We start from the raw sequence: 24,473 nt of genomic DNA, 5'->3' as shown, positions 1-24,473 counted from the left end.
GGCAGTTAGTCATCACCACCCACCGCCAACACTTGGGCTACTCTTTTACCAACGAATAGTGAGATTGACTGTAACATTATAACGCCCTCACGGCTGGGAGGGCGAGTACGTTTGGCGCGACGCGGGCGCGAACCAGCGACCCTCGGTTTACGAGTCGCACACCTTACGCGCTTGGCCATGCCAGGGCATATTTATTTATTTATTTTATTACTGTTATTATTATTCTTTTATGCTTAAGATATATATTGATCGGGGAGAAGTGTTTAGGACTAACTTCATAATGTATGAGGTACCTGTCTTTTTAGCATAGTAATTCGTTTTTCATCCAATTTTTATCAAAGTACGTTATTGTACCATGTGGGAGTCTATCTGGTATGGTTGGTATATTTGAATATTTTTGTATAAATTATGAGATAATTTTGAGATAATGTTGCTCTGAGAACTCCTTATGCTGTTGTGAGGAGATTGTTTTGGATTGTTTGTTGTTTGGTTTTAATTGTTTTATCACTTACAGTTATCCATGCTGGAGCTGCATGGTCGATTGCTGGTCTAATGTATGTTTTGTAAATTTTAGTGTGTTGTTTGTTGATACTCCACTATTCTTGCCAGTTAGACTCCTAGCATAGTTGGTTCTTCGCCAGATTTTATTTTTAATTTCATTTACTTTCTTCCTTCACTACTGTAACTTTAGTTTTGGTTAAGATGATGTGCTACTATAAATAATGAGTTTTGTATTGTGTATAATTCATTTAACTGTTTAAGTGTTATGTTTAACCATACTGGACATACGTATTCTAAGGCAAGGCATACATATGTTTTGTACATTTTTATAATGTTATTTACTATGATTCCGTGGTTTTTACACCTTAGCCTTCTTGTATAATTTATTCGTTTCCAAATTGTTGTTAATATATTTATTTTATTCCTACTCTTGAGAGTTTAGTCTTACAGTCCAGGGAGGGTTAGGTTCACTTTGACCTCTTCCTCCTGTCAATACTGTTAAATGTTCATTGTCATACTACATGAGGGTTAGAGAAAACCACAATCATTCCGACCCCTTCCAGGACAGATGTCTATGTAGGTTTCCAGATTAACATCTTCTCTAATGTGCGGTTTGAAACGTCTTTCACTCAAACTAACGGTTCGGTATATACAGACAACACACTTTTATTCCTTCTTGACTAAGATAAGAAACATTTTACATATAAAAACCTTTTTGTATTTGTTATAACATTTCTCCAAAACTTGTGTTGGTTTTATAATCTTGTGATAGCCTTATTACGAGTTCATTTCTAAAATATATATTGACAGCAGAGAGGTACTTAGGCCTAATTCCATCATTTATGTAGTAGCGACTGATTTCACATAATGGATCGTTTTTATCTTTTTCCACCATTTTTTTCTCAAAGTTAGAGAATTATGCAAAAGTCTTTGTTGCAATTTGTAGATTTGTGAATAAAACTTTACGATATACTGCGAGGAACTTTGTATGATACTGTAATTATTCAGTTTGGTGTTTATAGTATTTTATTTATATTTTTAAGGGCTAAATACAACTTTGAATACTTGCAAATTCACTCGAGACTACAACGTCACACACCGTCGAAGAAACACCTTTATATTCAGAATATATTCATGTATAACAACTATTTTATTGTTTAAAGAAATAAGTTGTTGTTTTGAATTTAGGACAAAATTACACAATGGGCTATCTGTGCTCTGTCCACCATGGGTATCGAAACCCGGTTTTTAACATTGTAAGTCCACAGACATACCGCTGAGCCCCAGTGCAAAGTCGAAGTCTTTGGTGATGAATGGGGTCCAGCTTCTTTAAGGCCGAGGGTCTGGCAGAGCCATAGACCATTGATCCATAGTCGAGTTTTGATCGAATAAGAGCACGATATATCTTTAACATTGAACATCGATCTGCTCCCCAACTGGTAGCAGAGAGGACACGGAGGATGTTCAGTGCTCTTGTGCATTTGACCCGAAGCTGCTTTAAGTGTGATATAAAGGTCAGCTTACGATCAAAGATAAGCCTCAAGAACTTGGTCTCCGGGACCACTGCCAGCAAAACTTCACCGATAAGAAGTTTAGGATCAGGGTGAATACCCCGTTGACGGCAAAAGTGCATGTATACGGTTTTAGAGAGAGAGAAATTAGAGCCGTTCGCCATAGTCCACTTCAGTACACGATTGAGGGCAGTTTGTATTTGCCGCTCAATATATCTCATGTTCGACGACTGACATGAGATGTGAAAGTCGTCGACATACAGCCCATTTGCAATAGTGAGAGGGAGTTGTTCAGTGATGGCATTTATCTTTATACTGAAAAGTGTGACACTCAAAACACAGCCTTGAGGGACTCCAAGTTTCTGTACAAAAGAACGGGAAAGTGTCGAACCCACACGAACTTGGAATTTCCTGTACATTAAAAAAAATTTAATAAACATGGGTAAATGGCAACGTAACCCATATGTTGTGTCATAAGCCTTCTCAATGTCAAAGAATATTAATACAAGATGTTGACGTTTGAGAAAGGCTTCTCTAATAGATATTTCAAGACGAATTAAGTGGTCTGTGGTGGAGTGAACCCACACTGGGTGGTCGATAGGAGGTTGTTTGATTCGAGGAACCAAACAAGACGAGCATTAACCATCCTTTCTAAGGTCTTACAGAGACAGCTCGTCAAAGCAATTGGACGGTAGTTTGAAGGAATCTTGGGATCTTTCCCTGGCTTAGAGAAAGGTAAAATAATAGCCTGGCGCCAGGCATCAGGAAAAACATTCTCCTGCCAGATCTGGTTAAAGACAATCAGAAGGACATCAAGAGAAGCAGGAGATAGATGGTGCAGCATATCATAATGAACATCATCAGGTCCAACAGATATACTGGCAGTTCCACCGGTGTAAAGGGACAATTATAGTCAAAGAGACAGTCAGTTCGAAAGGAAAGAGGTGAACGCTCTGCCCGAGTCTTGATGGCCAAGAAGGTGGAGGAACAAGCAGAAGTGCTAGATACCCGGCAAAAGCTTTCACCTAGAGTATTGGTGATGCTCCGGATATCAGCTACTTTTTGGCCATGAGAGAGTAAGATCAATAGAGGAACAGAATTGTAGTGCCCACTGACCTTTTGAACCCTGTCCCATATGACTTTGGAACTGGTGGTAGAAGATATGCCAGTTGGGAACGTAATCCAAGATTCCTTCTGGCTTTGATGTCTTACCCACCTTGCATGTGCACGGGCCCATTGGAAAGCGACACGGTTTGAAAGTGTGGGATATCTACGAAAAGTATCCCAGGCCCGTTTTTGGACCTTCCGTGCTAAGTGGCAAGCAGGATTCCACCACGGATGAGGATATCGTGGAAAACGTGTCGAGGTTTTAGGAATACACAGAGCAGCTGCTTGTATAATACAGCCAGTTACTGCTGCCATACAATCGTCTATTGATGGCTGATTTATGATGGCAGGATCAAGTTTTTCGAGATCAGTGAAAGTGTCCCAGTCTGCCTGATCTAGCTTCCACCGGGGCACGCGGGTAGGGTGGCATCGACCACGGCCAGTCTCTCTCAAAAGGATAGGAAAATGATCACTGTCTAGTGGATTACTGTCAACCCTCCATGAAAAATGGGAGAATAATGAAGGGGAGCAAACCGAGATATCAATAGCGGTAAAGGACTGACTAGGTGCATGACAATAAGTGGAAGAACCAGCATTGAAAAGAGAAAGATTGTGATCAGAGAGCATATGCTCTACAGATCGACCCCTCCCATCAATAACAGCACTTCCCCGGAGGGGATGATGTCCATTAAAATCCTCCAGGATTAGAAATGGAGATGGCAACTGTTCAACAAGAGCATCAAGGTCTGATTAATCAGATGTCTCTCCAGGGGACAGGTCCAGAGAACAAACAGTGATGGTATGACCCAAGGAAACACGGATGGCTACGGCCTCCAAGGGTGTGTTGAGTGACAAAGACAGGGTGGGCACATGCTTATCAACCAATAGTGCCACCCCTCCATGTACTCGTCCATCACACAGCCTGTCATTTCTGTACAGAGAAAACTGCCGAATGGAGACTGTATCAGCAGGTTTGAGAAATGTTTCTTGTAAGGAAAGACAAACAGGATGGTAGGAAGCAATCAGTGTTTTGATATCATCCAGATTAGAACGTAAACCTCGACAGTTCCATTGTATCAAGGTGGCCATTTTTAAGAACGGGTAGGTGAAGTGGCTGGAGAACCACTCTGTTTACGACCACGTCTTTTTTCCTTACTGTCCTTAGTCGGGGGAGGTCTATCAACCTCCATGGATCCTGCCCTGGGTCGAGTGGACAGGTCTTTGTTATTGGAAGGGGATTCCAGTGACTGAGGACGCAAACGAATGATTGTTTTGCCTCTTAGGGTGGGAGAAAAAGATGTATCAGAAGAAATGCCTGTATTTGAAACTGAAGAACGTGGATCTTGAGGTTTGTTGGAACGTATCGGAGGAACAGAGATTGGTGTGGAAGTCGATTCATCAACCTTTTTAACCACAGAGGTCAAAAGGCTTTTCATTTGTTTTTAAAACGATTCTCTTGGAGGCACAGAGAGATCTGTCTGCACTCCCACTGTAGTTGTGGAATGAAGTGCAGCAGCATATGTCCGAGATGGAGTGGTGGGCAGCAATTTCCGAGCCTCAGGATAACTAATGTTATGTATCGTTTTCAAACGCTGCACCTCTTTTTCCTCCAACCATTTTGGGCAAGAACGAAAGTAAGAGGGGTGAGAACCATTGCAGTTGATGCAATGTGGGTCCATGTCACATTCATAGGCATCGTGGTCCTTGGCCCCACAACGAGCACATGTCAGGGAACCACTACATGATGTCTTTGAGTGGCCGAATCTCTGACATTGGAAACATCGGAGAGGGTTTGGAATGTATGGCCGAAACCTGCAAATGAGATAACCTGCCTTGATGGTGGCAGGTGCACGTGGTGATATAAATGTCAAAACAAGGATATTTGTCGCCAGAGTAACTCCGTCTGTGTGAGTGGAGATGCGCCTCACTGCAGAAACTTCTTGAGTGGAGAGACCAGCGAGAATCTATGACTCGGGGACGTTCTTCAAATCCCTCTCAACAATAACTCCTCGTGATGAATTCAAAGTAGCATGAGGTGTAACCTCAACAGGTATATCCCCAATTGCCTTTGAATTCAAGAGGAGTTCACTGTGTTGGGATGTGGATGTTTCAACCAATATGTCTCCAGATCGAAGCTTCTTCACTGACTTTGGAGAGCCAGCAAGTCCTTCTAGCCCCTTCTGAATAAAAAAGGGGGACAATTGCCCTAAAGGTTTGTCTGACAGAGAATGTAGTATAAGAAAATGAGGTACGTGTGTTACTGATGTTGAAGATTGCTGTTCTGAGTATTCAAGTCGTGGTCGCTTACCCATTGACTGTTTTTTCACAATTTTATTTAAATTTTTTGAAGGAGGATCCATAGGAAAAAGGAAAAATTTCGGTACCCACTGACCCCACCCACCATGGAGCCCTACAAGGGGACGCACTACAAAGTCATGCAAGGACAATGCAGCAACGCTAGGGTTTCATGAGCACTATACCCAAACACCAGCATCAGGCACAATGTCCACAACACCCGTTGAGAACTTCCAACACTGGTACTTGGTTGACTCTAGCTCAAGTGGACCAGCCGATTGACCCAAGGGGGGCCACCCAAAGGCCGCCCGTCTACAGGAATTCAAGGCCAAAGTGGTGTGTTAGGGTTGGACCCCTCAACCACCAGGATCCTCTCCTCCCCTTCACGGGTCGCCACGCACGGCAAACACGTGGGTGGATGTTTAGATCCCAGAGAAGGTAACCAGACAGAACAGAACCTTCCCTGGGAGGTCCCCTCACCACGAACAGGGGCAGAAAAATAAGATAAAATACGATACGCGAGAGCTATATGCGCTACCGTCTACAATTTAGTTATGTAAAACTGGAAAGAAAGCAGCTACTCATCACCACCAACGAATAGGAGGATTGACCTTCACTTCATAACTCACCTACGGGTGAAAGCACGAGCACGTTTGGTGTGTCGAGGATTCGAGCCCGCGACCCTCAGATTGCAACTGGCCATGCTAGTCATAAAACTATTTATAACAAATATGTAATGATATTTCTATTACTAAGGAATCGCTGACATAAACATTATGTAACCATGTATTTATACCGACACAAGGAACACGAGTAAAAGTGAGTATGACACGGAAAGTTCATATTAGAAGTTATAGTTTGTGCCCGCAGTGACGTCAGTGGACCATAGTTTCAGGAAATTACGTCTCTAAATAATACAAGGTATCATCTTAATGTTAGGGTCAACCTGTTACAGTTTCGTTTAGTTTCCGTCATTTGACAGGAAATTAAAAAGTATCAGTTCTTAAGATTCAAAATATGTGACAGTACAACAATATTTAAATATATGAACACACAACATTAAAAATACATCATAACGTTGTTTTATTACTGTTTAGTATATTCACAAGAATAAATAAACAATATATTTTATAACAAAAATGCTTAAACTCAACGATGGTATGGTTATTTTTTATTTTAGAGAAAAATAATGTCACTGACAAATTTAATGTATTTTTATATGAAAAATTATATAACTAATAGTGAGAATAAAATGAGGATTAAATTGTGATAACTACAGGATACTTTAACATAAATTATTAAAATTGTCATTTAAACACAGCAATTATTGGTTTAAAAAGTCATTCAAACACGGATATTACAAGTTTAACAACTCATTTAAAGATGGCCTTTATTGTTTGTTTATTTTGGAATTTCGCACAAAGCTACTCGTGGGCTATCTGTGCTAGCCGTCCCTAATTTAGCAGTGTAAGACTAGAGGGAAGGCAGCTAGTCATCACCACCCACCGCTAACTCTTGGGCTACTCTTTTACCAACGAATAGTGGGATTGACCGTCACATTATACACCCCCACGGCTGGGAGGGCGAGCATGTTTAGCGCGACGCGGGCACGAACCCGCGACCCTCGGATTACGAGTCGCACGCCTTACGCGCTTGGCCATGCCAGGCCGCGTCTTTATTGTCTTAATAAATCATTCAAACATGATCATTATAAAATACAGATAATAAAAGTTGTATTTCACTGGAAACAGATATTGTAGCTTGTATTGTTTGTTTGTTTATTTTGAATTTCGCGCAAAGCTACTCAATGGCTATCTGCGCTAGCCGTCCCTAGAGGGAAGGTAGCTAGTCATCACCACCCACCGCCAACTCTTTAGGACTGACCGTAACATTATAACGCTCCCACGGCTGAAAAGGCGAGCATGTTTGGTGCGACGGGGATTCGAACCCGCAACCCTCAGGTTACAAATCGAACGCCTTAAACCCACCTGGCCATGTCGGGCCAGCTTGTAATTTACGGAATACAGATAATAACAGCCTTTAATTTAATGAATCAACATATCTTATCCATCATCAGTTCAACAAAATGAACCAAATAAATGTCAAATATCAACATTGTGCCATCCACGCGTACAAGTAATGATAACAAGTTACGAGTGACATGTTACTAATAACTCGCTGATAAACATTGAGTAAACACGTACTTACATCAGCACAACAAACATGAAAACGCCAATAAACATGAGTAATAAACGCAATGTTAATACTGAAATTTAATACTTTCATACAATGTGACGTCATTGGTCCGATTGAAGGAAGTGACGTCACTAAAGTTTACTGAGTATCTTCTACGTGTTAGAGTTAACCTGCTTCAGTTTAGTGTAGTTTCCGTCACTTGACTAAAAGAAAAAAGAAATATTACAACTAAACATTTAAATTCTATAAAAGAAATACATAATTAAAAACATTGTTACAAACCCTTCAAATATTTGGTACCAACCATATGGAACTTTCTATATGAATTTAAAGTAACCATCAGCGGATGTAGAACAATGAAACAACATATAACATGTCATGATATCTCTTTACTCTGTGGAATATTAGCACAGTTCAGAAATACCCGATTTAGCCTTTAGTAAATTTAGTTTTAATGAATAATTCTCAAGAAATTGTGATCTTCTTTTCACTATACATGTTTTCAATGTAAATAAAATAACAATCTATACTTCAAAATTTATATTAATTAAAGCAATATTCAATTAGATATTTCACTAGCTAATTTAAAGGACTTACTCATCAGTGACAGCAAGTAGTAAGTTAATGAAAATATAGATCATTAATAAATATTCTTAAGTTAGTTCTGTCATATTTAATGCTGTTCAGTACATCATGTAAATGACAAAACTTAGAAGTTTTGAAGCACTCAAAAGATGTCGCTTAAAAAAGACGAATATATTAGAGGTTCCCACACTTTTTATACCTGCTGAGCTTCACATCAGAAAAAAAAAACATTCCAAGGGCTTAATATAAAAAAATACACTAAAAATAGAAACAATCGGTCACTAACACCAGATAAAGCTTACTTCAAGCTTTTAGAATATAAATGTTAATGTTTTTATTACATTTCTTATCACTCGTGCAGTCTAGAAAATCTTTTGCGCATGGTTTTATCAAATCTTCTGCAATTGCGTGAGCTTCACCTTTTTTTGCAATACAGTAACTTACACGATATGAAGTAATAAGAGTAACTTTATTGTTCTGATGGACAAATGAACGAAATGTAGCTTTACTTGTATTTAATTGCAAACACTTTCTTCTGAAATACTCGGAAGTTGGATTTTTAATTGGAAATGTTTGGTTTCCATTTAAACTTGGCTGGATGCAAACTACTGTTACTCAACACAATTCCACATTAAACACACAACCCACTAGGTCTGTTTTCATTACCTGTCCATGTAAAACCATACTGAATAAAACTTTCACCATACTTTCATTTTTTTTTCGCTACTTCTTGCATCATTCTGCATTGAAGTTCTTGCACACGACGATAACGCCGATGAACTCGTATTAGGCCTAGGCCTAGAAAGATTTTTACTCGTATCAGATTTATTACTGATATTCAGCCACTTTATCCATTATAAAGGTGACAACTAATTATTAATTTGTTTAAAAAGATATAACAATATCTTCGGCACTTCAAAAGTATTTTAACGGACACAAAATAGCGCCTCTATAAAAAAAATCGTTCAAGTACTTACGTTTTATCATCATATAATGACATGCTGACTTAAGATCAATGTTGCCATATCGAAGTCAGAAATAAAGATTTGTGGGAAAAAAGGCTTTGAAAAACCATGGAACATGTTATTATACTACGTATTCATTTTATACGATTATTTAAGTGATTTACGGGAGATGATTTGGAAACTAACGAGTATACCCACGTGTTAATGATGTAAAAATAACATCATAACCTCGAGCTATTACCCAAGATAATACTACTGAAAAACAGAGGCAGTGGTTTATCTGACAAAGTTGTATCTAGGAAATACTATATTTAGATACAGCTTAGTTACAAGTCCCGAACAAAAATTAATAATTCATCGCAGAGAAAAATGTGAAGAGACGTATAACAAAGAGAACAGTTCTAAAAATCGTTTATAATAATATGTTACACAAACTAAGCCTAATCACCGTTTCAAATCTCTCTGAACAATAAAACTAATAATTCAACTAAAGTAACCCTAAGAGTTACATTACACTGTTCCTCAAAGTGATATGTGATATAAAACCTTTCTTGGTTACCTTACCTCACTTCTTCTGTAGCCTGAAAAGTCCCATGGAATGTCATATCCATTTTCAAAGGCCCCACTGTCACGTGACTTCAATGTTCCTTGCATGGTTGGAGGAGGTTCGTAGGATGATCTGTACCCGTAAGATACGTATATTGGTTGATTTTCTGAAATAATTGTGCAACACACAATTTTTGAAAATATTAGAAACATTCCACAATTAATAACAGGAGAAAAATATAGTTTCTATATTTATTAAAGTTTACAGAATTAAAAAAAATATATAAATTTTGTGTCCATTTGAACAAAAATGCCATAGTTGTTAAACACTATAGTTCATCATCAACTTACCATATTTCAGTAGTTTACCATGAGATGACAAGTGTCTTATAAACTTGACAAACTGTCTAGAATTACATACCTAACATAAAGGGTTAGAAAAACTACCATAACAACAGCATAAGATAACGTAACAAGTGATTTACTTACTTTTCACTATGTGCTCCTTCTTCAGACAAGCCCAAGCAACAACCACAGCACAAACAATAACAGTAATGGAAATGGAAACAGGAATTATGAAATATAACCGGATATAAAAAGGTCCGTCTTCTGTTTCTTGAGCTGACTTAGCTCCTGCAAGAAGGAAACTGTTGTTGAATTCAGTTTACCGAGGGAAACACATGTAACTAACGTTTAATAAAATAAGCATAATATTATTTACATAACACGATACACATTCACTAACCAACAACTGGCAGCTCAAACCTATCTTATGTCCACACCCGTATCTCTGTTGGTTTAAATCTTTAAACTTACCAAGTGCTTCAGTAAAAGCTACAACAGGAGACGACACACTTCCTCTTCCAAACTTGTTGTAAGCTGCCAGTCTAAGTTCATACCGAGATCCTGCCTGTAGGTGGGTTACTTAGTAGCTACTGATAGATCCCGGTAGGTTGCGCTGGTGTTTCTTCATCCCATTTCTTTTGAACTCCAATACGTATTCTAAACAGTAAAACTGGACTAACTTAACCAGATTTAACAAACCATGTTGAGTGGATATTAGATTAACGGTCATTAAATTTGTAAAATATAATGATTTTCATAACTTATCAGATGTTTGAAAACTGACTTACGTAAAACAGGTCCTTCTTCGGGTGGGTTTCTCCAGTCTAGGGTCAATGAGTCAGTGTCCACACCGATTAGTCTTACGTTAGGAGCTGATGGTGGATCTGAACAAGAACCATATTTGTTTATCAGCTGTCAGTTTCTAACAAATAATTCATATAAAGACAAAATAATTCTTTGGTTTTTATGTACAAGTTTTAAACAGAAACAACTTATCTACATCATACAAACCTCCCCAGAGTGTTGCAAACGTCACTTCCTCTGAGGAAGGTCCGGTTCCTGCACTATTAAAAGCTTTCACAGTCACTACATATTCTGTTCCTACGTTCAAACCTCGAATTGTTACTTCTTCTTCATCTTTGTCTGTGACGTCATCTGTCGTCACAGTCTCGTAAGAGAATCTACTTGAAGAGTCCTTGATCTTGTAGCTGACGTAGTAACCTTTCAAAACTCCGTTCCACTGGTCTCTTGGTGGACTCTAAACAATTTGTTAATAATGTCAGTTCGAAGTCACAACACTTACCTTCTAAGTTGCTAACAGTGTTAGTTCTAAGTCACAACACTTACCTTCTAAGTTGCTAACAGTGTTAGTTCTAAGTCACAACACTTACCTTCTAAATTGCTAACAGTGTTAGTTCTAAGTCACAACACTTACCTTCCAACTTACTAACAATGTTACTTCAAAGTCACAACACTTACCTTCCAACTTACTAACAGTGTTCCTGAATCCAGAGCCAAAATATTAACATCCAGAGGTGACGCTCGTGGCTCTGTAAAATAGTTTACACCATCACAATTCCTAAATAAACAAATAAGTCCTTACTTGGAACCACTAAACATATTTCGTGTACTCAGTAATTATTGCTTTTCATTCATTTAGAGATAATATTGATAAATTTGAAAGATACAGAAAATCTATTTATATATCTTTAAAAATCATATTTATCTGAAGAAACACTCGAAGTTTTCATTTTACCCATAACAGGGTCAGAAGGTTCACTAAGTCTCATACTGTTCTCTGCCTCAATCTCTACAGTGTATTCTGTTCCAGGATGAAGATAAGAAATCTTCCTTCCTCCTGTGTTGTACACCTAACAAAGTCAGAAGGTTCACTGACTCCTATACTTGGAATGTACGTAAGTGCTTTTGCGAAGTTGAGTCCTTTGTTAAGTTGCTGTATCTCGTCTGTGTTTAATTGTCGATCGGATTTGTTAATTATGAGGTTAGTCAACGGTTTGTCGTGTTGGTGTCTTTTCTGTTGTTTGCATCTTAGTTTTTCTAGTTTTTTGTTGTGGCGGATCTTTTTGTCCCTGTCCTCTAGTTTTAGTTCTAGTGTTGATTTGGTTTATGTTTTGTTGTATAAGTCCGTAAATTTCTGGTTCAATGCAGCATGCCAGTTGATGGTCCAGCAGATCCGACCGACAATTAAACACAGACGAGATACATCTACTAAACAAAAGACTCAACTCTGCAATAGCACCTGGGTACATTCCAACCTTAGAAATTAAAACATATTTAGATGACTCCTACACGGTTCTCTGCCTCTACAGTGTATTTTGTAACAAAATGAAGATATGACACCCACCTTCCTCCTGTGTAGTAAAAGTAACAGGGTCAGAAGGTTCACTGAGTCCTACACTGTTCTCTGCCTGAATCTCTACAGTGTATTCTGTACCAGGATGAAGATTTCGAAGCAACAGGCTCGTTTCACCAAAATATAAAACTTGTTCTTTTAGTTTTTTCACTCCGAAATATCCTAAAAAAATAAAGTTTAGATTATTGGACAATTTATTATGAATATTTCGTGATGGTTTAAAGTCCTTACTTAACCCCTTTTCTTATTTAATTTTTAAATACATTTTAAATACTTTGACAGCTTAAATTATATATCTTGATATTGGTGTACTTTTCTTAATGTTATATAAACATCGTTTATAATAAAACATACATCTTTACAAATTATTTTTAAACAAAAATTACTTTGCAGTATTTATCATTGTAATTTTAGTTGTTGTTAAATCTGTGTTTAGATATAATAAAAACGTACTTGATGATTCCCAGAAGCGAACAATGAACTGTGTAACCGCTGACATTGTTGGTGATGACTTCCAACTGACTTTAGCGACCCTGCTACGAACGTCTCCAACAACAATATTCGAAGGACTCTGAGGCGGTTCTGATAGTAAATATTTTTTGTTATTTCATAAGAAAACTTTTTATGTTAAATTTTACACATATCAGTTCGGGTTAGATACCTATTAAGGAGGTCTGTATTCGTACCAGTGAAGGTTATATACAAGTTACAATACATGTATGAATGGCTGACATACACATTTAAAGTATTATTTGTAATATATATTTTAGAATACTAGAAAACGACATAAGGTTTATGTTTTAAAAATTAAACATTCATTTTTGAATGTTTTATATTTTTATACTACATTAACTGACACAAAACAAGGCTTACCATTCACAATCATCTTAATATTCCAGCTGTCGTTTCCGTACGAGTTCTCTACAGAACACGTATAGAGAGCAGCATCTCGAGTTTGAATATTTCTGATGACGAGAGTAGAGTTAGTCCCAACTGGAGTTTCTTTACTGTAAGTTTCGTGGCTGTGGTGGTACAGAAAACGTTAAGTTCATTAAGCTTTTTCATTATATTATTAAATTATATCGATATTTACGTCAAACAATAAAACTGAATAATCTTACCGGTTCGACCATGGTTCTAATTCGTGATTGTTCTTTAACCATCTGACCAGTAGAGGTCGCTCTCCCTTACAATACATCTTACACTCTTCGTATATCCTCTCTGCACAGTTACAACTTCACTATAGTTCTCAATAGATGGAGGCACTATCGAGATACCAACATAACAATGCAATTAGAACTTTCATAATAAAACATTCATAACTTACAATAAACTAGAAAACAGAGTTTAGTCACGTAAGTGCTCATCCCTACAAGAGATACTCTTTATTCTATTAGTAATGAACGATATTCTGTTAAAACATTAATAATATAAAAGTTCGATTCGATATAAAGATCTAGAGTTATTTTTTTCATATATTTCAAAGTTTAAATTTATTTTAATTATTTAAATAAAATCGTTATTGATATCAAGTAACGACAGACTCAAAAGTTAATTGAACATCAGACTTAATAATCTTTGAATACTCGGAGAGCTACTATACAATAAGAAACGTTACCATGGACAGACAGACGGACAGCTTTCTCCAGCTTTTCTCCCACTCCATTTTCAGCCAAACAGAGGTACGTTCCTGAATCTGTCTCCTTAACGTCGTTAATCAACAATGTTCCGTTGTCCAACACTTTCATCTTGTAGCTCCTGGTGACAGGAGTCGTGGAGCTTGAATGACCTGAAGAATTTTGGATTAATGTAAGTTATTCTCTAAAGCCACCTAGATAACATTTTCTAAACTATGATTTTAAAATTATAGCAGGAACGATTATTAGAAGATGGAAGAATGGGTTAATAGAACCATCGCACTAAGGAAGGTAAAATATTCGTTTTACATTTCAGGACAATAGACATATTAATATTATGTTATTTATTAATCACAGTATTTACATTTTAGTAATTATTTATTATATAAGGAATGTACAATGTAAACTTAAATATAAGAACACAATTTTGTAATAATTAACCCTTTATTTTCCAGGTGATTCTAGGAGCAGGATATCCTCCGACAGAACAAGCAATCAACGTTCGTGTTCCCAAGACAGCTTGGACCAAGTTCTCTGGTTGTTGTTTCCAGAAAGGTGGTGCTGTTCAGAAGGAATCCCAATTTATGATAATTTGCACAAATGTTTTTCATTTCATGAAAATGTTCAGTAATGACCTAAATAACCACATAGTTATCATATACAGTAGTACCCTAAATAACTAGTTAATTGTGTAGTGTACATTACTATGTTAAATAACGAGATAATTGCTCTCTGAGTTAGCCTAAGTTGCATAAAAAAACGTTAACTTCAATGATCAGAGTACCTGTAATACTGTCAGATATTCTTTAATTACAGTATGTTAACATTAGATAACATTACCTCTAACTATCAGAGTACCTGTAAACTGTCAGTTCGTGTTTAATTACAAGATACATAGATAATCCTACCTCTAACGATCAGAGCTGCTGTAAAATTATCAGATCCTGCTGAATTAGTGGCTGTACAGGTGTAGTTGGCTATATCTTCAGATTGGATTTTTTTTGGATTCTTAAGTTGCTTGAAAAAGCGTCTAAACTTGAGACAGTAACTCGTTCGTTGGTTGATAGAGGTTTTCCATCTTTCTTCCAGGTGAAAGTAACTGGTAAATCTCCTTTCTTGAGATTACACACGATTTGTATCCTCGAACCCAGCTCAATGTTACTAGAAAATTCGTATGGTTGTAAACTTGGTAGCTCTGTGGAAGAAAGGGTATGGTAACAAACTTATCAGACATGATAAGTAGTTTGAAACGTTTGGAAACATATTCATAGCACGTGGTAACTGATGTAAAAAATGGTAACATACTGATAACTGATATAAAAGTTGTGGTTATAGATTAATAACTGATGTAGAAATGCTAACAGATTGATAACAAGTGATAAATGATGCCGAAATCATGGTAATATATTTTGAACACGTGATAACAAATACAGAACGTATAGTAACAGACTGATACCACGTGATATCAGAAATGGAAATGATAGTAACAGATTGATACACGTGATATCTGATGTACAAACTTGTGCTAACAGATTAATTACACTTCTTAACTGACGTAGAACTTGTGGTAACATATTGATGTAGAAATTCTGACATATTTATGAGATGTTAAAAGTGATCTAGAAAACATGTTTTATCTTTCTGATAAAATTACCAAAAATAAACACACTTATCCGACATGTGTCCTTTATTGTTACATGCACGATTTTATCTGTGCATTACATATCTTACAACTTTTGATTACAGTTTTCCGTCGTGTAGAACTGCGTAGATAACGTCCATCACTTTATAATTAGTCATCATTAGTTTGTAATGTAAAGAAAAGTCAAGTCATTAAGTTATTTTACATTTTTCTGTTAATAACAAATATTATATGATTACTTACCAACTGCCAATGCTGGTGTAAGAAACACAAAGAACACAACTAGTGCGTTCCAACTTCCCGCCATTTCCTCACTCACCCACATTCCCGTGAGGCCACAGTCTTTGTTGCAGGAAGATACCAGTGTTAAGCGTCACTATTACCGTAGATCTTAGTTCAGTCTAAGCTGTACCGTTCTCTCTCTGCTTCCTTATCTCATTTAATTCTTGTTAGTAACTTCTTATGGATACAATAAATATGACAGACTTTCTAAATCGTCACTACCTACATTACTCTCATCAAGAAATTATTGTTTATAGAATTTATACTGTAACAACATGTCTTCAACTAAACACAATAAAACAACGCCACCTTACGGAATTACTTTAGTAGAACGAAGATATTACATCATTAATTTCGAAAAATTAAGTTGTATTTTGTTTTATATAAATAAATAGTTATTTAAGTATTACCTGGCACTTTGCAGTAGCCATAGACAAGAAACAATGAATATACACATAGTTATTATTAGAAATACAGCTGAATTGTATAAAAATGTTTAAAGGTTAAGATAAATCAGGAATGAGAATAAGTTTTAAGTTTAAGATAATATTGAAACATTCGTGTTATTTTTAATGAAAATTGTTTGTTTGTGTTTGAATTTCGCACAAAGCTACTCGAGGGTATCTGTGCTAGCTATTCCTAATTTAGCAGTGTAAGACTAGAGGGAAGGTAGTCATCACCACCCACCGCCAACTTTTGGGCTACTCTTTTAGCAATGAATAGTGGGAGTGACCGTCACATTTTAACGCCCCCACAGCTGAAATGGTGAGCATGTTTGGTGCGACAGGGATGCGAACCCGCGCTCCTCAGATTACGAGTCGCACGCCTTAACACGTTTGGCCATGCCGGGCCCTTTTAATGAAAATATATTATTACATAGAAAATAAACTATTATTCAAAATGATTTTTATTTTTAATGAAAACGTAAGTTTATAATTTTATTTTTCTGATAAAATTACCAAGAATAAACAGTTTTTTCCAATTACAAGAATTACCGGTTACAAAAATAAACACACTTTTCATTTTTAATGAAAATATATTATTACGTAGAAAAGAAAGTATTATTCAAAATAAATTTTAGACAGATGTGACGCCTCAACTAGAACATTCTTGTACATATACCAAAAGTTAGACACATTTGAATGTGGGATTCTTGAAACACTTTGATTCCATGAGAATTTTGAATTCGCTCGATCTCTCTTTTTACTACAACACCACACAGCGGCAAATAGACGCCTTTAAACCAAAAGGAAAATGATTTGTAACATTCAATTTATTGTTAAAATAATAAAAAAATACTACGCTAATCAGGAAGAAATAATAAAATAGTTTGTTGTTGTTTTGTACTTGACAATATTTCTTACAATACGAAATAAATAATCTCGACACACTTATACCTAAATTATCCTGAGATATTTTTGTTACAATTAGGTATTCTAGATTTAATAACGAAGCCTGTGATCAGGTTCTGTGTTTTATAGTTTTAACAAATCAGTCAGTGATCAAGAGTCTATGTTTTATAGGCTTAGCAAATCAGTCACTAATAATATTCTACGTTTAATAGGTTTAAGATCAGTCTGTGAATAGAGTTTATTTGTTTTGTGGGTATAACGAAAACCTAGTGATTTCAAACAACTGTTCCTTCATATTAGTTTTATACATTGTCGAAATTATTGAAATCAAAACGTGGATTTTTAACAATACTGTTCATGAACAAAATAGTTTTATCACTCAGTATTTTTTCAAATTTTTCTAAAACTTCATTGTGAATTCACGAATAAAAATCCAAATAATGAATTAATTTGAAATTTGTAACATTAATTTTAAAACAGTATAATATTCAAACCACATTTACCTTAACAAAGATATTGTATATAGTTTACTGAGTTCAAATATTGTAGTTTGTAGTTCTCTGAATATAGATATTGTATAAAGTTCACTGAATACAGATATTGTAAATAGTTTACTGAATACAAATATTATAATTTGTAGGTTACTGAATACAGATCTTATAATTTCTAGTTTACTGGATACAGATTTCAAAACTTCTAGTTTACTGAATACAGATATTATAATTTCTAGTTTACTGAATACAGATCTTATAATTTCTAGTTTACTGGATACAAATATAACTTCTAGTTTACTGAATACAGATATTATAATTTGTAGGTTACTGAATACAGATCTTATAATTTCTAGTTTACTGGATACAGATTTCAAAACTTCTAGTTTACTGAATACAGATATTATAATTTCTAGTTTACTGGATACAGATATAACTTCTAGTTTACTAGATACAGATATAACTTCTAGTTTACTGAATACAGATATTATATCTTATAGTTTATGGAATACAGATGTTATAGCTTGTATTTTATGGAATACTGATATTATAATTTCTAGTTTACTGGATACAGATATAACTTCTAGTTTACTAGATACAGATATAACTTCTAGTTTACTGAATACAGATATTATATCTTATAGTTTATGGAATACAGATGTTATAGCTTGTATTTTATGGAATACAGATATTATAATTTCTAGTTTACTGGATACAGATATCATAACTTCTAGTTTACTGAATACAGATATTATAACTTATACTTTATGGAATACAGATATTATAGCTTGTAGTTTATGGAATACAAATATTATAACTTGTAGTTTACTGGATATAAATATTATAACTTTTATTTACTGAATGCAGATATTATAATTTCTAGCTCACTGGATACAGATTTTATAACTTCTAGTTTACTGAATACAGATATTATAATTTCTAGTTTACTGGATACAAATATAACTTCTATTTTACTGAATACAGATATAACCTTTAGTTTACTAAATACAGATATTATAACTTGTACTAGGGCTGTTCAAAAAATGTGCGGACTGACGTCATAAAACAAAATGTACTTTATTTAGAAGTTGCAGGTCTGGGACCCCAACGCACACACTTATTCCAACGGTGTTTCCTTTTGTTGAAACAGTCCTTGTACGCTTCTTTTGTAATGTCCTCTAGCTCCTTCATTGCATTTGCCTTAATCTCGGGAATCGTCTCAAATCTTCTTCCTTTCAAGGGTCTTTTGAGTTTGGGAACAACAAAAAATCGCAAAGAGCAAGGTCAAGTGAGTAGTGGGGTGGGGAAGAACAGTGATCAAGTGTTTGGCCAAAAACTGACGAGTTCTGAGGCACAAATTTCGCAGCAACGCGGTGCATCTTCAATTTTTGGGTCAAAATCTCGTAACAAGATCCAACTGATATCCCACACTCTTCAGCAAGCTCCCTGACAGTCAGACGTCGATTTGCCCGCACCAGGGTGTTGATTTTGTCGACGTGTGAGTCGTCAGTTGACGTGGAAATACGTCCAGGACGCTCATCATCTTCAATGGACTGTCTACCATCCTTAGAACTTTCATGCCACTTGAAACATGCCGTACGCTTCATAGCAACATCACAGTAAGCCGTGTTAAGCATAGCAAAAGTTTCAGTCGCAGATTTTCCAAGTTTAACACAAAATTACACAGCAAGTCGTTGCTTCTTCAAACCATTCATTCTGAAATCCACCAAATGAAAAAATCGCACTTCACTTAAAACCGCGTAGGTAATACACAAATAAAGATATCTGCAATCGGGAAATGGCGTCGTAATCAGCTGATCTGTGCAAACCTAGCGACACCAAGCGGATTCCCCTGGAACCAACGGGAGCCGCGCAATTCAAACAGTCCGCGTATTTTTTTAACAGACCTCGTAGTTTATGGAATACAAATATTATAACTTGTAGTTTACTGGATACAGATATTATTACTTCTAGTTTACTAAATACAGATATAATAATAATTTCTAGTTCATTGGATACAAATATTATAGCTTGTAGTTTACTGGATACAAATATTCTAACTTCTAATTTACTGAATACAGATACAATGATTTCTAGTTTACTGGATACAGATATTGTAACTTGTAGCTTCCTGGACACAGATATTGTTCATTATGGTTTCAACATCATAAAAATATGAATATTTAATGTGTATGTAACATTCAAGTTTAAAAGTAATAATAACAAATTACTTATAGACATACACATATTTACCAATGAAAATAACAAACATAAAAACTGTAATAAACATGTTTGAAACACTGATAGTTCATACTGAAAATTATTTATTTTATTTTTATTTTACTGTGACGTCAATGAACCTGGTAATAACGTCACACAACTTTAGTTTCATATTGTTTCCGTCAATTGACTATAAATTAAAAAATTAAGTTTCAGTTCTACGTAACATTCAAAATCTGTGATAGAACAATAATATTTAAATACATGAACTGAGACCATTAAAATACACCATAAGGTTGTTTGTTTTTTATATTCATGTTTAAAATATTTAGCAGCGGGTTAAATAGCAGGATTTTATGGATTTTGTTTAGTTATGGTAAATGAAGTTGAACAACTAGTTTAGTTTTTCAGTTTTTAATTTTAAAAATCATCTTTATCAAAATATTTTGAATAAAATACGGTAAAGCTATAAGAAATTCTTCAAGTTCCCAAAAGATGACGCTCTACAAATCAACGTACGACCTTACGGATAACATTAAGAAGATTGCTCTCTTACGCAACTTTCTTTATGAGTGAGCTTAAACACCACGGTTATTTTAACCCTAACTTTTTAGGAATACAGATTACTGGATACAGATATTATAACTTATAGTTTACTGAATACAGATATTATAACTTGTAGTTTATGGAATACAAATATTATAACTTGTAGTTTACTGGATATAAATATTATAACTTTTATTTACTGAATACAGATATTATAATTTCTAGCTCACTGGATACAGATATTATAACTTCTAGTTTACTGAACACAGATATTATAACTTGTAGTTTATGGAATACAAATATTATAACTTGTAATTTACTGGATACAGATATTGTAACTTGTAGTTTCCTGGACACAGATATTGTTCATTATGGTTTCAACATCATAAAAATATGAATATTTAATGTGTATGTAACATTCAAGTTTAAAAGTAATAATAACAAATTACTTATAGACATACACATATTTACCAATGAAAATAACAAACATAAAAACTGTAATAAACATGTTTGAAACACTGATAGTTCATACTGAAAATTATTTATTTTATTTTTATTTTACTGTGACGTCAATGAACCTGGTAATAACGTCACACAACTTTAGTTTCATATTGTTTCCGTCAATTGACTATAAATTAAAAATTTAAGTTTCAATTCTACGTAACATTCAAAATCTGTGATAGAACAATAATATTTAAATACATGAACTGAGACCATTAAAATACACCATAAGGTTGTTTGTTTTTTATATTCATGTTTAAAATATTTAGCAGCGGGTTAAATAGCAGGATTTTATGGATTTTGTTTCGTTATGATAAATGAAGTTGAACAACTAGTTTAGTTTTTCAGTTTTTAATTTTAAAATTCATCGTTGTCAAAATATTTTGAATAAAATACGGTAAAGCTATAAGAAATTCTTCAAGTTCCCAAAAGATGACCTAACGTTTAGGGTTAATAAGCCTTCAGACTAACCCCAGAACTACCAATGAGCTTATAACATTCTCATTATAATGCCTTCAAATTATTCCTATGTTTATTAAATCAAGTTTAAATCAATTGTGAGGACTTCTGTGAAGAGGGAGATTATATCAAAAGTTGCCACTAAGGCTTTATGATTCAGTTGATTAAGAATATATTTAAAGTTCTTTGAAAAAGAAGCTGACTGATGTTACATATTAAGAAACTAAATAAACACAGCTACAAAACTATGTTCACCTGATAAAATTAACGATGAAATCAACAAAATAAAACAACACTTCATCAACATCAACAAATTTCCTCAAAAAACCGTGGAAAAAATTATACGCACACACCTAGACCAACAACAAACAAACAAACAACAATAAATCCCAAGATACAACAAACTAAAAAACCTTATACTACTGCATACCATATGTTCCCGACATCAACGAAAAAAATAACCAACATTTAGAAAAACTTATAACAAAACACAACATTCTAGTAAACACCAGATTTATTATAAACCAGGTAAAAACTAAAGTCCAAACTATGTAAAAACTACACTGACAAACACAACACCAACATAATAAATAAAATACAATGCAACAACTGCTACGACTTCTATATTAGAGAAACAAGTAGAAAAATGAAAATCAGATTAAAAAAATACAAAAAGTACCTTCACATATTTTTGAACACTGCAAACGAAATAAACATAACATAACAATAGAAACACCCAGAAACTAAGTTGGGAAACAAATGTAATCAAACGCAAAATCAAAGAAGCCATACTTATACAACAATTAATATCCAAATTAATTTGATATAAAGGAACACCTTTGTACCTATACTAATTATAAACGTAACATCCACCTGCAACGCCCCTACAATACCGTTCTCGTTTATACTCTCCTTTCTAAGATATGTGTCCGGCAGTGGTCACTTACAAACTCTTTCTTTCTTAACCTAAATATGATCTAGGAAGGTCGAAACGTTGTTCTCGGCTTATCAATAAAAGTGTTAATACCTATACCAGTTGTTCTGAGATACATTTTTATTTCAAGTGGGTTTCTCATCATCAAGAAGTAATTTAGATAGTTTCAGTAAATAATCCAGATGACAAACTAAAGAATGTAATTTAGATAGTTTCAGTGAATTATATAGCTAATAAAGTAAAGAAAGAGTATTTTGGATAGTTTCAGTGAATTATCTGGATAATAAACTAAAGAAAGAGTAATTTGGATAGTTTCAGTGAATTATCTGGATAATAAACTAAAGAAAGAGTAATTTGCATAGTTTCAGTGAATTATCTGGATAATAAACTAAAGAAAGAGTAATTTGCATAGTTTCAGTGAATTATCTGGATAATAAACTAAAGAAAGAGTAATTTGGATAGTTTCAGTGAATTATCTGGATAATAAACTAAAGAAAGAGTAATTTGGATAGTTTCACTGAATTATCTGGATAATAAACTGAAGAAAGAGTAATTCAGATAGTTCCTGTGAATTATCATGGTAATAAACTAAAGATGGTTTCTATGAATTATCTAGGTGATGTACATGACACAACTGTCTGGTAATCTAGGTTGTTTTTCTATATGCTACAGTTGTGGCCGACATGTGGTCACTTCAAACGTTGTTCTCTCCATATCAACAAAAGTTTTAATACCCATACCAGTCGTTCTGAGATATATATCTGAATTACTCTGTTTTATTTTGTTATCTAGATAATTCATTGAAACTCTCTGAATTACGTTCTTTAGTTTGTTATCTAGATAATTCACTGAAACTATCTGAATTACTTTATTTCTATGATGAAACATTGTACAATGAACGGCAACTCCCTGTTGAGGAGACACAAGTGTAGAGGACAACGTTCCAAAAGTATTCTACCTTTAGTCTACAAGTAAGTGTGTGTATGCAAACGCAAACGAACTTGACAGGGTTTTAGTTTAGAGAGAGAAAAGTCTCAAGAATTCTCTCGCCAGCAGGGGTGGTCAGGAACGTTGTGGTTCCTCTTGGTCCCCTCACATGACAGATTATTAACTGTGCTTGGAAATTTGTCTCTACTTAACTTTTATTTGTTTAAGGTGATGAAGTGAGGTGGGGTATTATAAAAATGAGGGTTGAGAAAGGGGGGAGCGAGACAAAGATGGCAACGGAGGAGTGAGCCAGGCCAGTGTCCGACAAGCAGATATAAACGTAAAACGACCCGATTCAGGGCTTGGCAACAGTGTTGCCTTGGCTGGGATCTAAAGATCTAATGCCTAAGATTTGGATGTGGGGGAAATGGGAGTGCCCCGAGAAAACCCACTTTCACAGGACAGGCGCCGAAAGTGTTACCTGTCCTGTGTGTGTGTGTGTAGGTGTTGCCGATCTTTTATAGTGTCCTGGTGAATTGTAAAGAACGTGTTATAATTGGTTGGATTATCACTGATTCTTATTGGAAAAAATATTTCCTTAGATTCAACCAATGGCAGCCACAGGTTACTCACCTCTAATCCGGAATCTCGGTTTAGTGAAGGTTTAATAGTGTTAATATAAAATGATTCTTTGATTTTTCTTGTCTTCCAGTTTTCTAGTACAAAACATCACAAACATCATGAATCTTTCACTAACAACATGTTATTTAACCCTCACACTTGGAAAAAGCTATTATTACCACGACTCCCAATAAACAAACAAATAGGACTAGTCCTGATAACTTCCGTCCCATCAGTCTGTTAAATTGTTTTGATGGAGAAACTAATATCACATTGCCTCCTTCATTTCTGTGAAATAAATAACATCCTACCAGGATTTCCAAAATCTTCTAGGAAAAACAGACAATAGATCACCTCACACGACTTACTGAATCAGTTTACAAAGCTTTAAATAACAATCAGATAACAATAGGTGTATTTTTAGACCTTAAGAAAT

At 35.0% G+C, this 24,473-nt stretch overlaps 1 pseudogene across 1 annotated transcript; it reads right to left on the bottom strand.

Moving 5' to 3' along the window:
• Positions 1-11,015: 11,015 nt before the first annotated feature.
• On the bottom strand, positions 11,016-16,287 carry LOC143251709 (cell adhesion molecule DSCAM-like; annotated as a pseudogene). Its single transcript, XR_013028644.1, has 10 exons — positions 15,948-16,287; positions 14,971-15,257; positions 14,504-14,623; positions 14,044-14,214; positions 13,547-13,690; positions 13,299-13,447; positions 12,879-13,007; positions 12,417-12,587; positions 11,531-11,601; positions 11,016-11,309 (listed from the first exon to the last, which is right to left on the bottom strand). The product of XR_013028644.1 is annotated as a cell adhesion molecule DSCAM-like (transcript).
• Positions 16,288-24,473: the final 8,186 nt, after the last annotated feature.

This window comes from Tachypleus tridentatus, chromosome 6 (genome assembly GCF_004210375.1).
Source record: "Tachypleus tridentatus isolate NWPU-2018 chromosome 6, ASM421037v1, whole genome shotgun sequence".
Classification (NCBI taxonomy): domain Eukaryota; kingdom Metazoa; phylum Arthropoda; class Merostomata; order Xiphosura; family Limulidae; genus Tachypleus; species Tachypleus tridentatus.
This window is presented reverse-complemented; position numbering and strand designations above follow the sequence as displayed.